The sequence below is a fragment of the Cervus canadensis genome, chromosome 33 (assembly GCF_019320065.1).
Source record: "Cervus canadensis isolate Bull #8, Minnesota chromosome 33, ASM1932006v1, whole genome shotgun sequence".
NCBI classification, from domain to species: Eukaryota; Metazoa; Chordata; class Mammalia; order Artiodactyla; family Cervidae; genus Cervus; species Cervus canadensis.
This window is the reverse complement of record NC_057418.1, coordinates 5299070-5319986: the sequence shown is the minus strand read 5'-3', so window position 1 is coordinate 5319986 and position 20917 is coordinate 5299070. Positions and strand designations below refer to the sequence as shown.

General features: G+C 39.1%; 1 non-coding gene across 1 annotated transcript; it reads right to left on the bottom strand.

Annotated features, from left to right (window-relative positions):
* Nucleotides 1-3078: 3078 nt before the first annotated feature.
* On the bottom strand, nt 3079-3150 carry TRNAK-UUU. The gene has a single exon. It is a non-coding gene; the product is annotated as a tRNA-Lys (tRNA).
* Between the last annotated feature and the right edge of the window lie 17767 nt (nt 3151-20917).

Below are 20917 nucleotides of genomic sequence, written 5' to 3'. Positions count from 1 at the left end.
CTGTGCCTAACACCACTAATGAATCTTCGAGGCTGCCACCCATGCCCAAGCCTCATCTCACTGATCCAGTCTTCGTTCCAGAAGTCCTCTGTCCTCACATCAGCTGATTGGTGGTTCACTTGGTCATGGTGAATCCTCTCCGTCCTCAAGGTGACAATCTCTTGCAAATGAACAGACCAATTCATCCTCCATGTGCTATGCTGCATAGCAGATAGGGCACAGTGACTGATGTCAGAAAGATGATTTGGACCCCTGAGAGTTACAGAATTCATTGAGATAGCATGTTCCTTTTGTTAAAAACAAAACAATCCCAGAATGGAGTTGCTTATATTAAGCCCCATGTTAACCTGATTTAGAGTTTCTACTCTCCCAGAAATGGTATATTAAACCAGTCAATTAGGAACTGTCTGATCAGCTAGGTAATCTGCCTGATAAATCCCTGCCATCCCCTTAAGGAAAGTAACCTTGCAATTTGTGATTGTTGTTTAGTCACTAAGTCATGTCCAACTCTTTTGTGACACCATGGACTGTATCTCGCCAGGCTCCTTGGTCCATGGGATTTCCCAGGTAAGAACACTGGAGTGGGTTGCCATTTCCTTCTCCAGGGGATCTTCCCCACCCAGGGATCAAACTCACATCTCCTGCATTGGCAGGCAGATTCTTTATCCCTAAGCCATCAGGAAAGCCCAACCTTGCAATAACCAACTCAGTTTTTTGTGTAGTATAACTTTCTTGTTCCCACTCCTTCTACCTGTAAAAATCTTTCATTTTGTACCATTCCTTGGAGCTCCTTTCTAACTGCTAGGTTAGTTGTTGCTAGATTTAAATCAATTTTTGCTCAAAAAACTCAAAATTTGTAATATGCCTCAGTTTATCTTTAAACAGTTCACATACACCTCTTTTTCTCCCCCAGATAACAGTACACACTGTCAAGATAACTAGATTGGAAGGGTTCCAGTTCAAGCTGCCACACTTTTCCTGTACCTGTACCTTTGACCTCTGACCTTCAAGACCTGCTGTTAAATCGGCATATTTGTTCTGCAAGTCGTCTTCTGTGTGGTGAGTTCTCTCTTTAGTTCCCTCATTCTCTTTTGTGATACTGAAACAGGACAGAAGAGGGTAGGCACAACCTTTAAAAGAATGGCGTAGCCCAAGGACATGTAAACTAATTAAAACCAAATAGGCCCAAGATCGTGGACAAGTTGACTTCCACTAGACCTTGGGCCACCGGTCTCCTTGCTTGGCCCTTCATTAAACCTTTCCCTGCTCCTAACTCTGATGTTTTGGTTTGTCTGGCCTCACTCTGCATCAGGCACATGAACCTTCATTTGGTAACAGGAGAATAAAATCATGCAGTTCCATAGAAAAGTGAAAGTGAAGTCGCTCAGTCATGTCCAACTCTTTGTGACCCGATGGACTGTAGCCCACCAGGCTCCTCCGTCCGTGTGATTTTCCAGGCAAGAATACTGAAATAGGTTGCCATTTCCTTCTCCAGGGGATCTTCCCGACCCAGGGATGGAACCCAGGTCTCCCACATTGCAGGCAGATTCTTTACCACCTGAGCCACCCAATAGAAAATCAGCCGAGACTTTTGGTGACCCACAGTGACTCTGGATGACATTTCATTTTGTTGGAAGAGGGACATATGCTTAACAATAAAACATGTATGCTTTTCAACTAATGCTCGAGTATAGAGTTTGAGAAATCACTGTTTAGGACATTAAAAAATAATAAAGGGGCAGGGGTGGGAGATAGGAGGGAGGTTCAAGAGAGATGGCGTATATGTAAAGCTATGGCTGATACATGTTGGTGTATGCCAGAAACCAACACAGTATTGTAGAGTGATTATCCTTCAGTTAAATTTAAATAACTTTTTAAAAAAATAATAATAAAGGGGCAAAGGGAGGCCATGTTTATTACATTAAAAAAAAAAAGAAATCACTACCCCTATTTCATAAGGGCTTCCTAGGTGGTGCTAGTGGTAAAGAACAAGCCCGCAAATGCAGGAGATATAAGAGACGGGGGTTCGATCCTTGGGTCGGGAAGATCCTCTGGAAAAGGAAATGGTAACCCACTCCAGGATTTTTGCTTGGAGAATCCCATGGACAGAAGAGCCTGACAGATTACAGTCTATAGGGTTGCAAAGTCAGACACAACTGAAGTGACTTAGCATCCCTATTTCATAATAGTTTTATTTCAATAGCCAAATACAGTTAAAGGGTCTGATAATATTAAGAATCAGGATGAACATTTTAAATTATTTTAAATATTTCTGACTTCAAGTTTCTAATTTGTGTAAATAAATTTTACTGTTTTATGCAATTTTTCAATTCAGAAAAGCTCATAGAATAACTAACATTATCTATAATACATCAACCAGAATTCTATCTCTCTAGATACATATATGCATACACATACCACTATAGTATATATTTATAAAAATAGAATTATATTGTGTATTGCTTTGTAGCCTGCTCTGTTTCTTGCAACATATTGTGACAAATATTTCATGTCATTAAATTGTGTATTTTCAATGATTGCATATTGAATCTTTATATAAATGTATCACAATGTATTTAATCAATTGCGATTGTTCAGCTTTCTTTAAACACATCTCAGGTTTTTCATTACTAAAAATAGCTCTATGATAAAGCTTTATTCTATAAATCTTTGTATATATATATATATTATTTTATTATTTCCTTAAAATAAATTCCCAGAAAGAGACTTGATAGGTAAAAGATTATAAATCATTGTAAAGCTTTTGAAATATATATTGCCAAATTATCCACCAATTTTCATGCTTACAAGCAGTTTATGAAATTCTAATTCTAATTATTTCCTCATTTTTATTTTAAAGGTATAAAGGCTTGTTATTTTATTCATTGTAAATGAATTTGAATATTGTTTTATGTATTTAATAACCATTAGCCTGTCTTTTATAAAAAAGAATTTTGCTTATTTTTCTTCCAGGTTGTTTATCTTTTTTGACTACATCATAAAAACCTGTGTATTTATTAATGATTTTTTGTTTTGTTTTGTTTTTTTGGCCATGCTGTGTGGCTTTCATGATCCTAATTCCCTGACCAGGCATTGAACCTGGGCCCCAGCAGTAAAACTGCCAAGTCCTAACCACTGGACCATCAGGGAATTCCCTATTTATTAAAGATTCTTTTAATGATTTTAAAGCATTTGTCATATATGTTGAAAACATTTTCTCTAATTTGTTATTTGCATTTTAATTTCTGTGCAGTAGTTTTTTAAGATGGAGAATTTGAAAGTTTGCATATAGTCTTATGTATTAATTTTCCTTAGTGATAATATTTCTTTGCTCTAACAATTAAAAATGTTTTCCTTTCTCGGGACTATGTATGGAGACGTCTCCATCTTTATTTCTTTAATATTTCACTCTTTATGAATCTGGAACGTATGTTATTTATTCCCTGAGATAAGTACTTTTTTCCCTCCGAAGTCACCAGCCGCTCCATGCCATCTCTTTTTTTATATTTATTTGTTTATTTGGCTGTGCCAGGTCTTAGCTGCAGCATGCATGATCTTTAGTTGCAACATGAGAACTCTTAGTTGCAGAATGTAGGATCTAGTTCACTGACCAACGATCGAACCTGGGCCCCCTGCATGACGAGCCCAGAGTCTTAGCCGCTGGGATACCAGGGAAGCCACTCCATTGAACCTGGGCCCCCTGCATGGGGAGCCCAGAGTCTCAGCCGCTGCGGTACCAGGGGAAGCCTCTCCATTGCTATTTCTTGACAAAAAATCCGCAGTCAGCACTTCCAGGTCCTTTCCCCACACAGAACATCCTTTTTTTGTCAGGTCATACTTTCAGTCAGTCAATCTCACAACTAAACTGTGCTAATGTACTAATAATTCTCTATGAATTATTTTGTGAAAATACTGTATGCATGACAGCCATTTAACTGCTTAATTTCTATTTAACAATTATCATTATCCAAATTGTATTAGTCAGCTACTCACTTCATCTGTCTTTCCTACTAGAATGCAAATTCCATGAGAGTAAGGATTTTGTAGTGCTCACTCAGAGACTAGCACACAGACATATCCAAATAAATACTCATTGAATGAGTTATTTACTTGATGAATTGACTAAAGATTGAACCTGATCCTAAGTCGATGAATAACGGGAGTCGAGGATGGAGATTTGGGAGGTCTGACAGCCTTTGCCTGCTGTTTTGCCCACTCATAAGATTAGCAGTGCCTGTGGACATTTACTTCAATCATCTTAAAGTTACTACATTTTTGGATATTAAGTCTGCGTTCACATAGCTAATTAACCTCCAAAGCATGACTTCTGAAACACAGGAATACAGTAAGCAATTAGTAATTTTAAGTACTAATGATTGGCACTCTGCTTCTTCCCAACCAAAAAAAAAAAAAAAATAGAAAAGAAAATAAGCAAATCCCATTAAAACTATTGCCACAAGTTGTAGACAATCTGGGCAACCAATAATATGCCACAAATCTGTTGACCAAAATAGTTATATACTGTCTCAAGCTTCAAATTTGTGCAGAAATAGAACTTATTTATTAAAGTGAATACTCATTTAATAACAGAATGCCAACTGAAGAAACACACCTTTGTGAAAGATGAATGTTCTTCTGAAATTGTGTCATGCAGGAAATTATCTTGATGCAAAGTGGCCTTCAAGTCTTCTACTGGGCAAGCGAGTGCAGAGGTCATGGAACAGAAACATTCCCAAACCAAATTAAAATGCTCATGTCACAGAGTTTATCTAATCAATTTAAAACTACAGTAAGGAACGAGGGGAAAAAGAAGGAGTGCATTAATAGACTTAGAGTTGGACGTGACTTGGGTGAATGGGCTACACTACCTGCGTCTTAAGAGTGTGCAGTATTCATGCATGCTATCTCTCTCTGCTGCTCCATCAGCTTTCTCTCCTTATGGTGTGGTTTCTCTTATGAGAACCAGAATTGAGGATCAAGCAATCTCTAGCATATTCCTTGAGCCACTGACACACCTGCTCTGATGGAAAGATACAAGGATAAGTATTCCTGGCCACAGGTTCCTGATATACATCTAATGCCTCATGATTATTAGATACTTCTTGATTCTTCCATTCATTTTAACATGCATCTACATTTAACCTGTACATGCTTTGCTTGCTAACCACTGATCTGTACATAATACATCTTCATTCATTCATTCCATCTTTTGTTCTGCAACAGAGGAAACAATTATATTGTAATTGTTCTGTAATAGATCTGAGTATTCTCAAACAATACAACATGGACATATTAGAAATCTCTAACCCAATTCTCTGACTGGTTAATATGCTGCTGTATTACCAAACCTTCATAACTCACCTTGGATTTCAACTTGGCATCAGAAAACCTCCAGAACTCTGACCTTAACTTCTAGATTTCATTTAATTCTCCTGGTAGTGAATAGCTCTGATTCTAAGGAAACAATAAAAGGAAAAAGTTGTTTACCTGTTTAAATTTTCCCTTCAGTTCTAAGAGTTGTGATTTTCCCACCCAGTCTGCTCCTTATTAAAACTCTTTTACTCAGCATGTATCTTTTTATTCCTCCTTGTTTTTCTTGCCGCTGCTGCTGCTAAGTCGCTTCAGTCATGTCCGACTCTGTGCGACCCCATAGACGGCAGCCCACCAGGTTCCCCCGTCTCTGGGATTCTCCAGGCAAGAACACTGGAGTGGGTTGCCATTTCCTTCTCCAATGCATGAAAGTGAAAAGTGAAAGTGAAGTCGCTCAGTTGTGCCTGACTCTTGGCGACCCCATGGACTATAGCCCACCAGGCTCCTCCGTCCATGGGATTTTCCAGGCAAGAGCACTGGAGTGGGGTGCCATTACCTTGTTTTTCTTAATTCCTTAAAAAGAGAGAGAGAAAATGAGGGAAACTGCAGCAGTGGAGTCCCTTTGGCTATGTGTTTATCTGAAGGTCTCAGCCCAACTTGGCCTATCCTTAGATCCAAAAAGTGTTCTTATCAGGGACCTCCCTAGTGGCCCAATGGTTAAGACTCCAAGCTTCCAATGCACCTGATGCAGGTTTGATCCCTGGTCAGGGAACTAAGGTCCCACATGCTGCGTGGGCATGGCCAAAAAATTTATGCTATGAAAAGAGAAAAGAGTCCTTACCACCTTCCTTTTCCCTCCCTGGAGTTTTTTGTGGCCAGCCCTGCCATCTAAATTTCCACAGTAGGCCTGTACAAAAAGCATGGCCTTCCTTCCCTGCCCCAGGTCCCTTGCCACATATATTGCAAGTACCATATATATTCCAGGTAGAGTGACCAACTGTTCCAGTGTACACAGGACTGTTCATTTTTAGCACTGAAAAGTCCCATGTCCTGGGAAACCACTCAGCCCCTGCAAACAGAGACGATAATCATTCTCATACAAGTGGAAAGAAATGAGATCATATGTCCAAAGATTTCTATTGGCTTAGAGAACCAGGAAAGTCTTGAAAGACGAAGCAGTATTTGAAAGCAGATCTGAAAATGAGTGGATTAAGAAAACTGGAGCATGGAGGGGTGGTATTAGTAACACATTCAACCTTTGGGAGGCAAGATGGTAGAAGTAGATGCAAAAGACAGTGGGTCTACCAGTTTGACTGGATCAGGTGTCAGAGGACTGGGAGATAAGGTGAGAAAATTAGTTTAGGACCAGATTATTGAAGGTCTTAAATGTCAGACTAAGCAGTTGGGATTTTTATTACATAAGATTGGGGTTTGCTAAAGAACTGCCCTTGGAAGTGACTTGGTGAAGTGTGCCTTTAGAAAGACACATCGTTAAGGTCTGTGCAGGATTTATGAGGGAGAACAGAGTCCAAACCCCATGTCATTAGTTCACTGAGGAGTTCCAGTAATCCACGTGTGAGGGTCAGAAACCCAACCTAAGGTGATGTCCTAGAAATAAAATCAAAAGTCGTAGATTTAGATTTCAAGACAATAGTTAGTGAAACCTAGCAATCAGCAATGTGGAGAAAGAGAAAATTGATCTGCTGGCACAAAGATGTAGAAGTGAGGTGAACTGGGTGCTCCCAAGCAACCCAGAAAAGGACATCTAGTGAGACGGTGGGCACGGGGCTGAGTTGAGTGAGCAAGACGGCAGCAAGTGTGTGCTGGCTGACGGGACCCGTCCTCCATCTCTGACATCCTCAGGAGAGTCAGTAAATACATTCACTGATCTTAAGTGTGAGCGAGCTTGTTGTGAAGCTAAAGAGAAGGCTGAGGAACAGAAAGCGCACAGGATTCTGGGCTCAGAGGCTGGAAGGGCTGGTCCTATGGCTGCGAGCACCTGAGAATTTGAGTTCTCAAACATGCCTTCAAGTGAAAGCCAGTTTCACTGAATCTTGAGGGGTAGGAGTGACATTCAACTGGGTTCCATTTAAATGCTTATGGAAAGAGAGAGATACAGTAAAGGAGATATGTGGGCTTCCCATGTGGTCCTAGTGGTAAAGAACCTGCCTGCCAATGCAGGAGATGTAAGAGACGCGAGTTCGATCCCTGGGTTCTGAATAACCCCCTGGAGGAGGGCAGGGCAATCCACTCCAGTTTTCTTGTCTGGAGAAGCCCGTGGACAGAGGAGCCTGGCAGGTTACAGTCCATAGGGTTGCACAGAGTCGGACACGACTGAAATGACTTAGCATGCATGCATAGCTGATCCACTTTGCTATACAGCAGAAACTAACACAACATTAAATCAACTATACTCCAATAAAAGTCAATTAAGAAAGCAATAAAGACAAAAATCTGATTGAATAACATTAGGAGTATAAAGTCAGAACAAAATGAAGGCATTGATCTTAGATAAGAGAGATAGGTGGGAAGCAAGTTCATGGAGGTGGGTCTTGGTAGATATTTGGATGAGATTGTGGTTAAGGAAACAACTTTCTAAAGATGTCAGTTTTCCTAATGAAAATAAGTGAAGTTATTTGCTGGAAGGAGAAGATGACACTGAAGGAAGAATCTTGGTGATTTGGAAGTTTTATAGATGTCGTTGAAACGATGGGTTTATTCATTCAGGAAGAGTGTATGGACTTGGGGGACTATGGATGAAACACTTTCACCATCTTTGTGATAATGATCGAAATTTTTTTAAAAATACATTTCATCAATTGCCTGGATTATTACATGAAAGTAAAAAAGTGAAAGTCACGTCCGATTCTTTGTGATCCCATGGACTATACAGTACATGAGATTCTCCAGGCCAGAATACTGGAATGGGTAGCCTATGTTTTCTCCAGCAGATCTTCCTGACCTAGGAATCAAACCCAGGTCTCCTGCATTGCAGGTGGATTCTTTACCAACTGAGCTATCAGGGAAGCCCAACTTATTACATTTTTTCATTCTGGGTAAGGATAAGAAAGAATCATTGTAAGAAGGAATTCAAGAACATGATTCTTCTTCAGTCAAGTGAAAAGGAAACATTTACTTATTATAATGAACATGCTCGTTTGTATTATTACTCAGAGATAATGATGTTCTTAAATTGTTGGTTTTGAGACCATGTCTATTTTTATACTCTAAAGTAGTTAGTGCTCCTGACCACATTTTGGGCACAAGCCAAATTGGAAGATTAGACTTAACAGCTCTAATTATGCTTCCTGAATTTGATTAGTGCTGGGGATTAGGTTCTCATTTGATAGTTTATAAGATATCTTAGCTAGAAGCTGTATGTTTTCTTGACTATTTTTGGTATCAAACACATCATGTAAGCCACCATTATACTTTTCAATAGAGCATTCTGCATTAATTTGTTGTTATTACTCGCTAGTAAGACCTCCTAAATACTAAAAGGAAAATGTTAAGAGCTATGTCAAACTCCACTTTCCAGGGTCATCAAGGCTGTTATTTTTTTTTAATTGGGAGGATGATTGCTTCACAATATTGTGTTGGCTTCTGCTCAAAAAGGGCTGTATATTATTATTTGTTGGTTTCATTGTCCTGTTGCAGGGGGATTCTTTACCAGCTGAGCTACCGGGAAGCCCTGTTCATGTGCTAGAAAGTATTAATGTAGTTGATGTTTAAATTTGTTATTTTTAACTTTAAATGCGTGCTATAATTATTTTCAGGGAGATATTAATATATATTATGTTCTGGCTTAGCAGATTTCACATCGTTCTAAATTTAGTCATCTTATGGCTTATTTGGCATAGGTATTTCTCATTTTTAGCTGTGTAATTGATATTTAAAACAACATTACATGAGACTTCACTAGCAAGACTAATCTTATTTGCGTGCTAATCAGAGTATAATTGACAGTATGAGATTTTCTATGACTAATGTAAGAATTAGATGATATAAGAAATGAAAAAAAAGGCAAGTTTAAAAGTCTTTCAAATACATCCAGAGAAGTAATAATTGGCTATTTTCTAAGTGTCCTTGAAGACTTCCAGCAACTATATTCTAGTGTATGATGTAAACTTCACCTAAAATATCTTATTCGTTAACTGTAGAAATTATTTCAGTTCTTCCCTAAATGTCCATCTCGTATGTCCCCTTTATCTGATCTTCCCAACCAAATAGGAATATTCTCTACACTAAAAATACTCTGAAATTTATTTTCTTCTGCAGTAGTTAAAATAGTCTGCCTTCCATGATAGATAATCATCTTATTGGATAATTAGCACCTTAAGGAAGGTGAGCACTTCACTTAATATTTAAGAAGACTAGATTTTTTTTTTCTTCCAAAATAAATGACAAGTTGACTGATCCACATTGACACACCAAAGCCTTATCTCATCTATGCTATAAAAATAAAGTGGAAAATCTAGGCAATTTCCAGGTAATATTTTTAAAGATTTTTTTATATGAACCATTTTTAAAGTCTTTAAAGGTATATGGGATCTTAACTCCCTGACCAGGGATCAAACCCACACCCCCTGTGCTGGAATCCTGGGGTCTTAACCACTGGACCACCAGGGAAGTCCCCCGAACTAATCTTAAGCAGTATTTTTGAGTTGATGATGCAGTGATTTCCTCACCAAAACCTTTGAGTGGTCATACTTTTTTTTAATATTTGCCTTGTGTCCATTAAAGAGATTTGCCTTCCTTAATTTTCATGGCTGAATCTTAAAGTAACTGACCCCAAGATTTTAAGCTAATCTTGACAAAAGCAAGAAATTTACCAGCGATTTTACCTCAATTACATGCTATTATTATTACCTAATAATCTTTCTTCTCTCCAACAGTTTTTAAAAATCATCTCGTTGTCTTTGGAGCACTATAGTTTTGCTTTTCTGGATCTAGACATGAATTTATTCTCCTTATCTTCTAGGAAACATGGGTCTTCCTGAATCTGAGAATTAGTATCTCTCAACAATTCAAGAAAATATTCAACCATTGTTTCTTGTATTATTGCCTATTCCTCATAATCTTTCCTTCTTCTAGAACTCTAATTGAGTTGAGTTAGAAATCCTGCTTGTCTCCAACTAGTTTTAACCTCTGTGTATTATTCTTCATCTCTTGGTCTCTCTGGGATTCATCTGGATAGGTTCTTCAAATGTTTTCTCCAGTTCACTAATCCGTCCTACAGCTTTGTTTAATAGGTCATTCACCCAGCCACTGAGTTTTGAATTTCAGGCATTATATTTTTCATTCCTTCATAGACCTCTATTCGTTTTTCTTTCACATCTACTCGTATTTTTTTTCTAGGCTGTTGCTCATGTTTTCAGGTCTCTTTAATTCTTTAGACACATTAATCATGTTATTTTATATTTTAATGTGGTAATTGTAATTTCTAAAGTTTTTGTGGATTTGATTATACTTCCTGACTTTTTTCTGATTCATACTTATATTTCCTTTTTGTTCTTACATATTTTGTGATTTTTTTAAATTATGAGCTTGAAAAAAAAAAGAAAAAAAAATAAATTATGAGCTTGTGTTGGATTTTAATCTAAGGAAATTCTTAGAAACCTGGCATGAAGTTCAGTTCAGTCACTCAGTCATATCCGACTCTTTGCAACCCCATGGACTGTAGCACACCAGGCTTCACTGTCCATTACCAACTCCCAGAGCTTGTTCAAACTCATGTCCATCCAGTCAGTGATGCCATCCAACCATCTCATCCTCTGTCGTCCCCTTCTCCTCCTGCCCTCAGTCTTTCCCAGCATCAGGATCTTTCCAATGAGTCAGTTCTTCCCATCAGGTGGCCAAAGTATTGGAGTTTCAGCTTTAGCATCAGTCCTTCCAATGAATATTCAGGACTGATTGCCTTTAGGATGGACTGGTTGGATCTCCTTGCAGTCCAAGGGACTCTCAAGAGTCCTCTCCAACACCACAGCTCAAAAGCATCAATTCTTTGGTGCTCAGCTTTCTTTGTGATCCAACTCTCACATCCATACATGACTACTGGAAAAACCACAGCTTTGACTAGATGGACCTTTGTTGGCAAAGTAATGTCTCTGCTTTTTAATATGCTGTCTAGGTTGGTCATAGTTTTTCTTCCAAGGAGCAAGCATCTTTTAATTTCATGGCTGCAGTCACCATCTGCATTGATTTTATAGCCTAAGAATATAAAGTGTCTCACTATTTCCATTGTTTCCCCATCTATTTGCCATGAAATGATGGGACCAGATACCGTGATCTTAGTTTTTTGAATATCAAGTTTCAAGCTAGCTTCTTCACTCTCCTCCTTCACTTTCATCAAAAGGCTCTTCAGTTCCTCTTTTCTTTCTGCCATATGTGTGGTGTCATTTGCATATCTGAGGTTATTAATATTTATCCCAGCAATCTTGATTACAGCTTGTGCTTTATCCAGTCCGGCATTTCTCATGATGTACTCTGCATTTAAGTTAAATAAGCAGGGTGACAATATACAGCCTTGACGTACTCCTTTTCCTATTTGGAACCAGTCTGTTGTTCCATGTCCAGTTCTAACTGTTGCTTCCTGACCTGCATACAGGTTTCTCAAGAGACAGGTCAGATGGTCTGGTATTCCCATCTCTTTAAGAATTTTCCACAGTTTACTGTGATCCACACAGTTGAAGGCTTTGGCGTATTCAATAAAGCAGAAATAGATGTTTTTCGGAACTCTCTTGCCTTTTTTATGATCCAGCAGATGTTTGCAATTTGATCTCTGGTTCCTCTGCCTTTTCTAAAACCAGCTTGAATATCTGGAAGTTCACGGTTCACGTATTGCTGAAGACTGGCTTGGAGAATTTTGAGCATTACTTTACTAGCATGTGAGATGAGTGCAATTGTGTGGTAGTCTGAGCATTCTTTGGCATTGCCTTTCTTTGGGATTGGAATGAAAACTGACCTTTTCCAGTCCTGTGGCCACTGCTGAGTTTTCCAAATTTGCTGGCATATTGAGTGCAGCACTTTCACAGCATCATCTTTCAGGATTTGAAATAGCTCAACTGGAATTCCCTCACCTCCACTAGCTTTGTTTGTAGAGATGCTTCCTAAAGCCCACTTGACTTCACACTCCAGGATGCCTGGCTGTAGGTGAGTGATCACACCATCATGGTTATCTGGGTCATTAAGATCTTTTTTTGTATAGTTGAAGTTGGCTCAGACGGTAAAGCACCTGCCCACAATGCGGGAGACCTGGGTTCGATCCCTGGGTTGGGAAGATCCTCTGGAGAAGGAAATGGCAACCCACTCCAGTACTCTTGCCTAGAAAATTCTATGGATGGAGGAGCCTGGTTGGCTACAGTCCATGGGGTCGCAAAGAGACGGACATGACTGAGTGACTTAACTCACTCACAGTCTTGAAGGCTTGAAGTTACAGTCCTCCTAAAAGGATATGAGTTTGTTTCTATGTCACCAGGGGGCACTATTAATCAGGAACAATTTAAATTTGCTGCTGGATGCTTCATACCAGGTAGGTACAGTTGCCAAACAAAACACAGGACACATAGTTAAATTTAGATTTTGGATAACAAATACTTTTTAGTGAAATATTTGGAACATATACTAACAAACTGTGCATTTAGCTGAAATTTAGGTTTAACTGGGCATCCTCTATTTTTATTTGCTAAATCCAGCAACCATACACATATAAGTAGCTTGAAATTGGCTTCAAACTCACATTAGGGCTTGCTTAAGGTTATGAAGTGTCAAAAAAAAAAATTTTTTTTTTCCATTCTCCCAGGGCAAAGATTGAGACTGATAAATCTGCAGTATCTTCTTCTTTGAGGTAGATTTATTTCTTGCTCATTCTTTTTTTTTTTTTTTTTAAATTCTACCTATTTATTTATTTTACTTTTGGCTGCACTGGATCTATGCTGCTGCATGGGCTTTTCTCTAGTTGTGGCAAGCAAAGGTACTCTCTAGTTGCAGTACATGGGCTTCTCATTGCAGTGGTTTATCTTGTTGTAGGGTACAGGCTTCAGTAGCTGTAGCACATAAGCTCAGTAGTTGTGGCTCCAGAGCACAGGCTCAATAGTTGTGGCCCCTGGTCTTAGTTGCTCTGTGGCATGTGGGATCTTCCCAGACCAGGGATCAAACTGTGTCTCCTGCATTGGCAGGCAGATTCTTTAGCGCTGAGCCACCAGAGAAGTCCCTTGCTCATTCTTATGATAGTATTGTTCATTAGAGTCTCAGATCTCTGCAGTGATTTCCCACAGATCCTTGACTTTATCTGCTGTCCTCGGTTCAGCGTGTAATTTTCAAAATGTAAATTCAAGGTCCCTTAAGTTGATTCTTACTGTAAAAATCAGTTTTACAGATCAGTTACCTTTTCAGAGTCTTTTCTTTTTTCTTTCTTTGTTGTTGTTTCTATAGATTCCTTGCTGTCTTGCCAACTCCGTGAAATATTAAAAATATTTCTAGGTAGTTCATGCAGTAAGTCTAGTTGTTTTTGGCAGCAGGGGACCAAGAAGTTGGTGTTGTGAAGGGGAGTCATCCAGAGTATCTCAAATGATATTCTATCAGAACCAGATGTCCTTCAGTCCTTTTTCTTGCTAACCCTGAAATCTGGGTATTCTTGGTATCTCCTCCAGTTTTTCATATTCCTTGCCAGTCAGTGTATGTAATTTAGAAAAGCTAGTATCATTTGACTTTGATTTCATACTCTGCAGAGACTGGTGATCTATGCAGTGATGAAGCGTGGAAACTGGCTCTGAACTCTGTTTAATGACTTGGGCTCCCTGCCATATCTATTTCCTACCAGCCAATGCTCTTTCTCTTCAGTTAAAACCGACTTCCCTGTCTCCTAACCTCTTGAGGAATTTTATTAAATACAGGTTGATCAATGCTGCCATCATCACCACTCCAACTTGTCTTCCCAGTTAGTCCAAAGGAATCACATTCTTATTGGTGTGTCTTAACTACAGCTTCTGTAGTTAAGACTACAGAATTCTGAGACTTCTCGTGGAATTAGCCTTAGATTATTTTTCTAGTTACCTTTAGAAAGACTAGTTTTCAGAGCAGGGTTAGATTTCCCTGGGCACCCCTGCCTTCATGGGTGAGTTTCATCAGAATTTTAATTTGTTTTTTTTCTAGGACCACCCAGCAAGGTACATTCTTGGTACCAATGGTGTGCTGGAGCTGGCTTATACCAAATTGCAGTAGCCAATTGTTGAGCTTCAGGAATTTTGAAAGGTGGTGATTAAGTCCACCTACTACTAAAAATAATAGAAATGATAGTAAAATAAATTAAATTTAAAATAATAGTAAGCATAAAACTCTTACAAAGAAAATGTAAGGGTCAATCTTTATGCCTTGGGTAGGCAATGATTTCTTAAATATAAAATGAAAAATAAAATTGACAGGAGAGAAAAGTATCAAAATTGGACTGCATCACAAAACACATCTAAGAAAGTGAAAATGCAAGCTATACAATGAAACAAAATATTTGCAAATCATATATCTGGCTAAGGACTTGTATCCAGAATATATATTTTTAAAACTCTTATAACTCGATAATAATGAAAACAACAACAACAAAAATAAATAATTAAAGGATAAATAATTTGAACAGACACTTCACCAAAATAGATATACAAATGGCCAATAAGCGAGTGAAAAGCTCTTCAACATCATTAATCATTAAGGAAATGCAAATCAAAACCTCAATGAGATACTTACCCACTAGGATGGCTGTAATCAAAATACAAACAAAACCAAATATCGGTGAGGACGTGGAGAAATTAGGAATGTCCAGAATATGCATATCCATAGAAACAGAAAGTAGATTTGTGGTTGCCTATAGCTGGGAGGCAGGGGAAGGGATGGTGGTTTTCGGGTTTCTTTTTGGAATGTTGAGAATGTTCTAAAATTAGATTGTGGTGAAGGTTGCCCAACTCTATAAATATACTAAAAATCATTGAATTGTATCCTTTAAATGGATGAATGGTATGGTATGTGAGTTATATCCCAGTAAGCTTTTTATTTGAAAAAAAAGATAATAAATATCAAAACACACTATTTTCTGATTATTTTAGTTTACCTATGCTCTTGAAATTTTTACTAAGAGATGTTACCCAAGTGCCCTATTGTACATGATGTTAAACTGGCAAGGACTGTTTATCTCAACTAAGGTCTTGTTTATCTCTTTGTATCAGACGGCCAGATGGCAGTGAGTGATAATACTCTGTACTAATCCCTTAGGAAGACTCTTTTGCTTGAGCTTTAGATGTGAAAATAATGATCTGCACCATTGTAAGAAATACAATCATACCAGAAAGGGCTTTATGACAAATAAAATTATTAGAATATGGTACATAAACAAGATCTCTTCATTCATCCTGCTCACTTCATTGACAAATACTTGTTGAGAATTACAGAGAATACAAAACTGAATTGGATCCTATTTCTATGTGCAGTCAAGGCTCAGTCAAGAAAATAGTGTGTGTTAGTCGCTTAGTTCTGTCCAACTCTTTGCAACCCCCATGGACTGTAGCCTGCCAGGCTCCTCTGTGTATGGAATTTTCCAGGCAGGAATACTGGAGTGGGTTGCCATTTCCTTCTGCAGGGAGTCTTCCTGACCCAGGGATTGAATCCGGGTCTCCTGCATTGCAGGCAGATTCTTTACCATCTGAGCTATAGGGAAGTCCCTTAAGAAAATAGAAAGCAATTTAAATATTAAAGCTAGAGGTATTTAACACCAAGAAGTAGGTAGGACTTATAAGCTTGTGAAAGGGTTTAAGGAGTGAAAGTCAGAGGCGCTACCACCCGTTTTCAGATTCACCGAAAGTGAACCTGAGGGAAGACTTAGCTGGCAGTCCAGTGGTTAGGACTTCGCCTTCCAATGCAGGGAGTACAGGTTCCATCCCTGGTTGGGTAACTAAGGTCCCACATGCTTCATGGCCAAAAACACAAGACATAAAAAACAGAAGCAATATTGTAACAAATTCAGTAAAGACTTTAAAAATGGTCCACATCAACAACAACAAAAATCTGAAAAATTGAATCTGAAAGTTCTTGCTTTCTTGCAGAAACAAGAAGATAAAAAAGGTCTGAAATCAGTCATCATGGTTGCTCCTCTCCCCCACACTGGGGTGACAGGGTGAACAGGAAATATGGAAGGTGTTGTAAAAAGTCCCATCTTAAACACATGTTCACCACCACTGCTGGAGAAAGAGGAATGGCTTCTGTCTCTCTTCTACCTTCTAATTCATGCACTTGTGCATCTCATTGACAGAACCCAAGCTCTACTTAGAAGCCATTTGGCAAGTAACAGTGTGGAAAATGTAGTTATCATTCATCCGATCCCTGCAATGAAAGAAAGGGAGAGAATCAAAGGGATTGGAAATGGTGCTAAATAACAACAAAATAAGATATGACTCATTACCCTAAGGATAGTCAGTTAATTCTCTGAGACTGAATGTAGTGTGAGTTAGTGATTGTTTTTTAGCATTGAGTTAGCATGATTGGGTTGTAAGTTGCAGAAATTAAATCTTTCCCTTGGGTAACTTGCCATCCCTTGAGCCACTGGACTCACAGACACTTTACCAAGTTAGCAGGCCCTGAAATTTTAGGAGTTTATCTCCCACACTCTGGCATATGCCTTAAAAAACATAAAGGGTACTTGTGAATTCCTCTCACTTGTTTCAATCATCATTACATTACTAATATATAGTGGACCAGTGTGAAGTCCTGTGGGGTAGCAAGACTAGAAAATTTCCTGTGGGCTAGATTAAGCTTCCCAGGTGATATAGTGGTAAAGAATCCGCCTGCCAGTCCAGGAGACATAGGAGACTCGGGTTTGATCTCTGGATTGAGAATCAGTTCAGTTCAGTCGCTCAGTCGTGTCCGACACTTTGCAACCCCATGGACTGCAGCACGCCAGGCTTCCCTGTCCATCACCAACTCCCGGAGCTTACTCAAACTCATGTCCATTGAGTTGGTGATGCCATTCAGCCATCTGATCCTCCGTTGTCCCCTTCTCCTCCCGCCTTCAATCTTCCCAGCATCAGAGTCTTTTCCACAGAGTCAGTCCTTCGCATCAGGTGGCCAAAGTATTGGAGTTTCAGCTTCAGCATCAGTCCTTCCAATGAAAATTAAGAAATTATTTCCTTTAGAATTGACTGGTTGGATCTCCCTGCAGTCCAAGAGACTCTCAAGAGTCTTCTCTAACACCACAGTCCAAAAGCATCAATTCCTCAGTGCTCAGCTTTCTTTATATCCAACTCTCATATCCATGCCTGACTACTGGGAAAACCATAGCTTTGACTAGATGGAGACCTTTGAAGGCAAAGTAATGTCTCTGCTTTTTAATATGCTGTCTAGGTTGGTCATAGCTTTTCTTCCAAGGAGTAAGCGTCTTTTAATTTCATGGCTGCAGTCACCATCTGCAGTCATTTTTGGGGCCCAAGAAAATAAAGTCTCTCACTATTTCCATTGTTTCCCTGTCTATTTGCCATGAAGTGATGGGACCAGATGCCATGATCTTAGTCTTCTGAATGCTGAGTTTTAAGCCAACTTTTTCACTCTCCTTTTTCACTTTCAAGAGGCTCTTTAGTTCTTCTTTGCTTTCTGCCATAAGGGTGGTGTCATCTGCATATCTGAAGTTATTGATATTTCTCCTGGCAATCTTGATTCCAGCTTGTGCTTCCAGCCCAGCGTTTCTCATGATGTACCCTGCATAGAAGTTAAATTAGCAGAGTGACAATATACAGCCTTGACATACTCCTTTCCCGATTTGGAACCAGTCTTTTGTTCCATGTACAGTTCTATCTGTTGCCTCTTGACCGGCATATTGATTTCTCAGAGGGTTGGGATTATTCCCCTGGAATAGGAAGTGGCAACTCACACCAGTCTTCTTGCCCGGAAAATCCCTGGACACAGGAGCTTGGCGGGCTGTCGTCCAGAGGGTCACAGAGTCGGACACGACTGGACACTGACCACAGTGCAGATTAAGACAGAGAGCTAGAGAGTCCATATTGCCCTGGGACCGGACCCTGTGTACTTTTGGGTAAAACTAAGCTATTTCTGGCTTCACTTATTTAGCTTGAAACAAGAATTGGAGAAAACTAGAGCTTGCAGGCTGGCCATGTTTTTGTTTGTAAACAAAGTTTGATGGGATCCTTTCTAGTTCCCATTGATTTATACATCATCTATGGCTGCTTTGACCTTCCAACAGCAAACTGAGAAGTTGAAACAGGGACATTACTGATCAGTCAAAATATTGCCCTTAAATTAAAGACAACAGCAAAGTACTGTGTTTACTTCTAAAAGTAAATACTAAAATGTATTTGTACTAATTAAAGCCAAATACTTTTTTTCTGAGATTTGAAATAATCAATAACTATTTAAGTGAACTTTCAGTCTTCAGATTCTAATGTAAAATAGAGCTGTGCTGCTTTCAACCACTGATAAAAAATAAAATAAAATTTAAATTAAAAAGCCTGGGACCTTTTCTGGTGGTCCAGCGGCTAAGATTCCATGATCCCAGTGTAGGGGTCTGGGTTCAATTCCTGGTCAGGGAACCAGATCCCACATGTCACAACTGAAGATTCTTCATGCTGTAACTAAAAGATCCTGAGTGTTGCAACTAAGACCTGGTGCTTCCAAAGTAAATAAATAAATAAATAATATACATACATACATATATATATTCATAAATATAAATCAATAAATCTTAACACCTAGGGACAAAAAATCTATGTATAGTCTCTACCAATTGAACAAAGTTACTCACAATATTTGATTGACAACCAAATAGTGTTTCTAATGAAGCACATTAAAAAAGTTTTTTGTTTGCCTATTTTGAAAAAGCTCCAATGCAAATTTCAGCACAAGTCAAGACCCTCATTTAGAATTCACTGGAGGTCACTGCTGAAATGCCTTTTGATTTGAATGAAGAGAAGCTGGTCTTCAGTAGAGACCTAGGGGTCTGTGTTTATGGAGTAGAGTTAACACTTCGGCTCCAAAATCTAGAGGTAGGTGGTGAAAAGACAATTGCAGATGTTGATTCTCTGATCTCTTAATTTGTACTGCCATTTGTACTTTTTTAATATATATTTAAATTCTTATCTCCCCATATAATTTGCAGTTTTGTAATGTTTCATAGGGCTAGTGTTTTCAATATCCATATCATCCCAGAAAGTATTTTCTACTCACATTTTATAGTTGAGAAAACTGAGGCTCAGAGTCAGTCAATCACCAGCCTCACAGAGAAAAGGATCTAAGAGAACAAATATTTACCAAGCATCCACTCTATTATAGGCACCACCTTAAACCAGAACACATCTTGATTTTTAGACTCCAAGTCTACTATTTTTACTAGACAATTTATTAAGTCCCATCATTGTGAATATTGGGGCTGGCTATGTGGTGGTGGTGATAACTTTTAACATATAGAAGTATACCAAGCCCTGCCCCCAAATTGAGAATAAGCTGACTACGAGAAGGGAGACAGAGCTCTAAGACTTTGTGGCCAGGGCTTCCCTGATAGGTCAGTGGTAAAGAATCGGCCTGTCAATGCAGAAGACACAGGTTTCATCCCTGACCCAGGGAGATCCCACATGCTGCGGAGCAACTGAGCCCATGAGCCACACTGCTGAGCTTATGAGCCACAACTGTGGACGACCATGTGCCTCAGAGCCTGTGCTCAGAAACAAGAGAAGCCACCACAATGGGAAGCCCCCACAGCTTTAACAGGAGGGAAAGGGGCAAGGCACGACTTGTGAAACAATGCCCTAGCCCAAGGACACAACATAAACTGATTAGAATCAGATGGGACCAAGATGGGAGACAAGACCTTGATCCTCAATCAGCAAGTGAAATGATGCACCCAGAAGGGCCATGACAGTTCCAAGGCATGGTTAAAATACCAAGGACGGGGCAGTGCCCAAATCCTGGAACTCTCTGCCCCTTCCCGAAAATAGGTGGAATAATCCTCCCACTTATTAGCATATGAAATTACCCAGCCTATAAAAACTAGCCCCGTCACATTTCACGGCTGCTCTCGCCCTCTGCGATGGGCCCACACTCTTGTCTGTGGAGTATGTTTCTCTCTGTATCTGATTAAATCCACTTCTTGCCTATCACTTCATCTCTCACTGAATTCTTTCTGTGATGAGACATCAAGAACCTGAGCTTCATTAGGTTCTGAAACCAGGTACCGTGGGTTTTGGCTGGGTTTGAGTCCCAGCGCATGGGTTCAAGTCCCAGTCTGTGGTTAACAGTTTCACAGCTGGACAGTAGCTCCCATTCCGCGGCCGCTGCAATGAGAGAAAAGCCCGAGCAACAACAAAGACCCAGTGCAGCCAAAAATAAATAAACAAATGAAATTATATATCTAAAAAAACTTTATTGCAAAAAAAAAACTTGCTATTACTACATGAAGAACAAAGCTTAAGAAAAGGAAGTACTTTATAAGAGTTTATTTGCGACATTCTGAAATACCTAACCACAGGAAGCTGTAAAGTGTCTACGAATTTGGATTATTATAGATCAAACATCTTTTGAGAATGATTTAAATACAGTCCTGTGTAAAGTCAGAATCTGTATA